Source organism: Oryza sativa, chromosome 12 (assembly GCF_034140825.1).
Source record: "Oryza sativa Japonica Group chromosome 12, ASM3414082v1".
NCBI lineage: Eukaryota > Viridiplantae > Streptophyta > Magnoliopsida > Poales > Poaceae > Oryza > Oryza sativa.
Genome location: NC_089046.1, coordinates 8,742,353 through 8,748,268, shown reverse-complemented (window position 1 = coordinate 8,748,268; position 5,916 = coordinate 8,742,353). Strand labels below are relative to the sequence as shown.

General features: G+C 38.9%; 1 long non-coding RNA gene across 1 annotated transcript; it reads left to right on the top strand.

Annotated features, from left to right (window-relative positions):
• The first annotated feature begins 531 nt into the window (after positions 1 to 531).
• Positions 532 to 5,385, top strand: LOC9272337 (uncharacterized). Its single transcript, XR_001541824.2, has 5 exons — positions 532 to 1,060; positions 1,273 to 1,364; positions 1,831 to 1,986; positions 2,791 to 2,865; positions 3,062 to 5,385. It is a non-coding gene; the product is annotated as an uncharacterized lncRNA (long non-coding RNA).
• Positions 5,386 to 5,916: the final 531 nt, after the last annotated feature.

The window sequence follows — 5,916 nt, the reverse complement described above, 5'->3', positions numbered from 1 at the left end:
AAGTCTATTTTGTAATATTTTTTATTATTGTTATGGCTGTGAGAAATATTAAACATCACTATATATTACTTCCTCCGTTTCACAATGTAAGCCATTCTAGCATTTCTCACATTCATATGGATGTTAATGAATCTAGATAAATATATATGTCTAGATTCATTAACATCAATATGAATATGGGAAATGTTAGAATGACTTATATTGTGAAACGGAGAGGCTAGTAATCAATATCCATACAAGATCCATGGGCAAAACAGTCCTTTCACTCCTCCTCCTACCAAATCTGGAGCTGGACCATATGTATCATTACCCAAACAGGTGCCAGCTCCAGGAGCTCCACTGCAGAGAAGATTTCCTGGAGAGGAGCTCATTTTTCTGGAGAGGAGCTCTCCCAAACAGCCCCTATATCAGTGGCGCCAAATCCAGCTCCTGGCGGCAAATTACCTCTGCGCCAAATTTTCATTGTTTGGCGCGCGAAATCTCTCTCATGGCGCGCCTAATCTCTCCTCAATGTGAACTCGCCACCCTCCCGCCTCGCGCAGATCGGGGGGAGTGGGGCAGCATGGAGGAGCTCGCGGAGCTCGACAGCGGCGACCACGGCGGGTAGCTTGGTGGCGGCGCCAGATCCATCCTCGAGTTCGCCGCTCCTCCCCACCTCGCGCAGATCGGCAGGCATGGAGCTCGGCGGCGCAGCTTGGAGGAGCTCGATGTCCCCTGCGCAGACGCAGCCCCTCATCTCCCTCCTGACTTCCCCACCATCGGCCTCAACTGCCCCGGGCTCCGGCAATCTCCGGGGTCAGCGGCGGCCGGTGCCCCCCCACCTTCTTCTCCACCCCCCAGCCCCCGACGCCGGTGGACCCCTTCCCCCTTCTTCTCCCTGTCCTGTAGGTTGCAGCAGCGCTAGCAACATCCGCCATGCTAGCAGCAGTGGACACATCGCCAAGATGAAGGCCCTCTTCAAGTCCAAGCCAGGTATGCTGGCCAGCGTCATCCAGCAGACGCACGAACTCCTCATCTTCGTCGACCTCCACTCTGGATCACGCGGTGTTGTTGATATGAGGTTATCAATGCAAATCTTTTGCAATTTTGAGGATGCTAATTTCTTTTTTGTCTTTTGAAATATATGCAGAGGAAACTATGAACAAAACTTAAATGGGGGTACCAGGCCCCCTGAGCATCACACCATTTTACTATACCATTTTAGTCATACTTTCAAAGATGCTTCAAGGATGAACTCGTGTTGAATCTTTAATTGCATTCGCATTTTCACAGGAGCTTATGAAGTACAGTAATGCATCACAAATGGCTGTTGTCGAGGCTATGGAGGCAACTTCTGCTGCAGAGAACTTGCCCCAATGTTTAAGGTCAATTTTCCACTGCCAGATTATTATGTTATATGTTGAAATCAGAAAGCAGTATTTACGTGGTACAGAAAGTAAAAAAAATTGTCTAGACAATTCCATTCTAGCAAATTAAGTTATTCAGAAATCAGAACCTGCTGGTGTAAACAAGTAAAGGAAAGTCTGAACACTGAATTATTTTTTGTGATTGATCTGAACAACTCAACTATGAGCAATAATTTCATGTAATAACACTAATCAAGTCATGAATGCGTCTAGACTCTGATCAAATATTCTTCTGTCTGACCTTGAATGATAAGGAAATACTTTGGTCTGAAAGCTAAACATAATTGGTATTCACTGTTAAGTCTTTATGTGCTGTTATTGCTTTTACTGGGATCTTTCCTGTTTTTATTCTTTAAGCTTTCATATATTCATGAGCTCCCTATAATTCGTGTTTTTACTGTAGTCTCCTTTTCCTGTCATGTAGGAACTAGGAAGTGCCAGATGGAAGGAAAGAGAGTCCTGGTGGAGCTTGGCACTTTGTTGCTTTCCTGCATGCCACTCTTTGATCCTCCAAGGCATGAAAGTGCATAAACAATTCGAATGGCACTTAACCTTGGTGTAAATGTAAAGATGATCACAGGTGCTCTTCCAATTGGGAAAAGAAAATCCAGATGTTCTATTTGTTTTATATTTTTTTTATCACAATTCCAAAAAAAATATAATTATTTCGGGTTGTTACGGTGGTTACAGGGTAGTTCATGTTCAGTTATTATATGGTGGATCAGTAACTGTAATTCTCATCTACAATATGAAGAACAACTAGCATAAATGTTCAGTACTGCAACCTGTTCAATCGGAAATGCATTATAATATTGTGCCATAAATAAGTAACTCAATTTTCTTCATTAAAAAAATTAAACAATCCATTGCTCTTCTGTCATTGTTTGGAGCCATGGGACCATCACCGGTTCAAAGAGCCTTTAGCTCTCATTCACTGAAAAGAAGCTGTTGTTGTGTCTCTTGACCATTGTGATCTATTTAATCATAATACGAAGAACTAGCTTCTCTACGTGCCGTTGCGCAAATAGTATTTTAGGTCTAAATATGGTTATTTACCGTGATTTCTAGGGTGTAATTTGTTTTTTTATAGTAAACCACTTGAAGCTATTGATCCATACCTCAAATTAATTTGCTGTTGAAATTGTGTGCTATTATATATAGGGTAATTCAGAACTAACTGAAAGAAAGGTATCATGTGTTTAATTGAACTATCCATAGAAACTGAGTAACTCAATTTATTTTCTTAACTTTCTTTTAAATAGAAACTGAGTAACTCAATTAATTTCCTTCACTTTCTTTTAAATAGTAGTCTCTGATATTTCACATATTAGAATTGCATGCATATAAAGCCCTTTCTAATTATATTTGTTCAAAACAATTTCAGCCAGCTTGACAACAATAATTTCTCAGGAACCTCAATTCCTTCATCTTATGGCAATATCACCATAGTTTTGAAATTGTAAGTATTTCTTACTACTGTCTGCAATTCCACCTCTTAGTGTAGGGCTGAAATGAATTTTAGAAGGGTTGCCTTTCGAATGTCTTGCAAATCAAGTGGTGAAGTTCTATATCAAGAATATAGGTTTAACTCAGACTTCTACACTCGGTAATTATGAAACTTAGAGGCTAAATCTATTTGATATGGTCTTCATCAGGAGTTTGAGGAACTGCAGCTTGGAAGGACCTGTCCCTGATGTCAGTGGAATAGCCCAACTTGGCTATTTGTATGTGTCAAAATTCAATGACTGCAACCTCACTTTCTCAGGAACAGAAAATTCTATTTCCGTAGTTAGCAGAAACAAATCTGTGTGTGGCATCCCTGATCCTTGCCTTATTTATGTTCAGAGATCTTAGTTGGAATCAGTTGAGGGGTCGAATACCATCTGGCCGACCAGCAAGCAACATAAGCACGATGTATAATAATAGATCCTTTACTAACAACTTGTGCTATTTTTTGTTTATTTAAATTTGCTAAGCATTTGGCGACCAAGCTATCTTTTTTGATCATTCTGATTGCACAGACTTGCATTTTTAGTTTATATGCATGCTTATAGAATTTTTGCAGACGGATCCATTCCTGGAAGTTTCTCTGGCCTTCCAAATCTACAAAGACTGTAAGTATGATATATATTTTGAGTTCAGTGAGTGCAATAGGTATGATCCTTAGATCATTGGTAGAAGCAGGATAGGGATAAAGTAAAAGGGAAGAAGAACTTTACAGGGCAGAAAAGACAATCACTTTTACTTCATAACTGATATTTCTAAGCATTATTATTTCCTACTGGGTACCTAGACAAACAGAATTGAATTGTGGTTCAGTTTCAGGAATAGTTTCAAGAAGATATATTGAATGTATGCAGATATGTAAATTGTACATTCTCAAATTAGATGTTATGTGTTGCTTGCTCTAGCGAAAGAGATTTCATATTGTCGCATGTAGTAGTTGACAGGACATTCTGGATCATCCATCTGCCTCATAGCACAACTTTCATCATTCTGCTACCAGCCCATGGTCTCCTTCAAGATAAGCATCACATAGTGGAAGCACTAAGAACATATCATTCATCTTTTATATTCCCTTATTGCTCCCACTATTAACCTAATAATGATTGGAAATAAAAAAAGTTTCTAAGCCTAAGACGTTTTAAGATGCAAGAAAGAACATACTCATTGGATACAATTTTATATAAAAATTGCATAGTTTTTCTTCAGTTTAATTCAGCAAGGTATTGAGCTTCTCAATGCAAGTCATGTAAATTAGGCGTTCTACTGAATTTATTTTGTTTCTTTTCAATGGACCTGAAAACATCAACAAAAACAAAAACACTTCGCTGATATTTTTTACCAGTGCGATGGAAGATTTAGAACAGATTATACACTGTAGAACAAATTAGAACTTGATTCCTGTGAACAAAAACTGAATGTTCAGTAATTTTAAATACTCCAAATTAATGCCCAATGTTTCTACCTGATCTATTTGACACAACTGGATGGTGGCTGAAATCCAAAAAGGAAATCATGTTCGTGTTTCAGATTTTCTTTTGCAGAGTATCAATTAGTCAAAAATCAGTATTGATCATCTTATTGATTCCTTGCACTTGCAGTTCCATATTATGGAATGCAACTAACTAATACTTCCATGATGTTTCTGTTGACAGAATACCCTACCAGCTGTAGTGTTCATGTATCTTACTAAACCTTTTCAAACTACAATATTTGCCAGCCATTAAGTGTACTCACATAATTAAATTGAAATGCGGAACTCAGAACTACACCATTAAGTAACTATGCCGACAAACAACCTTGCCTAGCTTTCACCTGAATGATGATGATTACAGCCAGAGCTTTGAGTTTGATGTTGGATTTTGTCCCTTTTTCCACACACACACACACAAAAAAAAAAAAAAAACTTTGGTGTGGACATATCTCAAGGTGGAACTCTGAGTGTTCTACTCGAGGGAAGTATCCTTACTATGACTTCAGAAATTCTGATGTATGAGCAATTGCTTTATTACACTTTTCATGGTAAGAACGTTCTTCAATTGGTCATCATGAGTTTGCTGCATTTTTGTTCTTCTGATTGACATCGCATCCTATTGTCTCTTTACTTCTCCAAGGTTTCAGGATAATTAATCTATACATGAATGCAAGATGACTCAGAGGAGGTACTAAATCCTTGCAGAAACATGCATGATCTTTAGCCATTATCTGACAAATATATGAGTGCAACTGAACAATTGACTAAAGATTGGCTAATGTGTGAGCTTATGTGTTATGTGGGGAATCACCTGCAAGAAGCAGGGAAGTAGCGAGTCGACTGCGCATCATTGAGTTTTGCCACCAATTCAGGATTAATTCAGATATTGGTTTTCCCTTTCTGTTTTCCTATTCTGTTTTTTGTTTCCAGTTTCAAGTCTGGTTGGACATTGACATTGAAAAAAAATGTTAGAAATAGCAAATCATGCGTTTTTTTTTGGTAGGCTCCATTTCAAACACATTGCCTCCTTTTTGTCATCAAGATATTACCTCAATCATGACTATTGAAACACCTAACAATTACATGTCCATTTACTGTGGTGAAAATGTAAAACGCTTACTTCTACTTACTATTATCATGTTTGAATATTTTTTGATTCATTATATGTTTATGACAATTGCATACATGTATCTATTTAAATCATGGTTCAAGAAGGCGCTAGGCGCTAGTTGGGCGGATAGGGGGCGCCTAGCGCCTAATTGGCGCCTAGGCCCCGCCTAGGCGGCGCCTAGCGGGCGCCTAGGTCGGGTCAAATAGTTAAATTCAAGAAATTAGTAGGCATATTGCATAGAAATTAGACTATATAACACTAAAATAGCAATAAAACACTACCTAAGTAATTTAACCGCCTAATGCACCATTGAATGCCTAATCGCGGCGGCTACCCGGCGCCTAGCGCCTAATGGGCGCCTAGGCGGCGCCTAGGGCCGATTTTTAGAACACTGATTTAAATAGATGAACACTCAACTTATA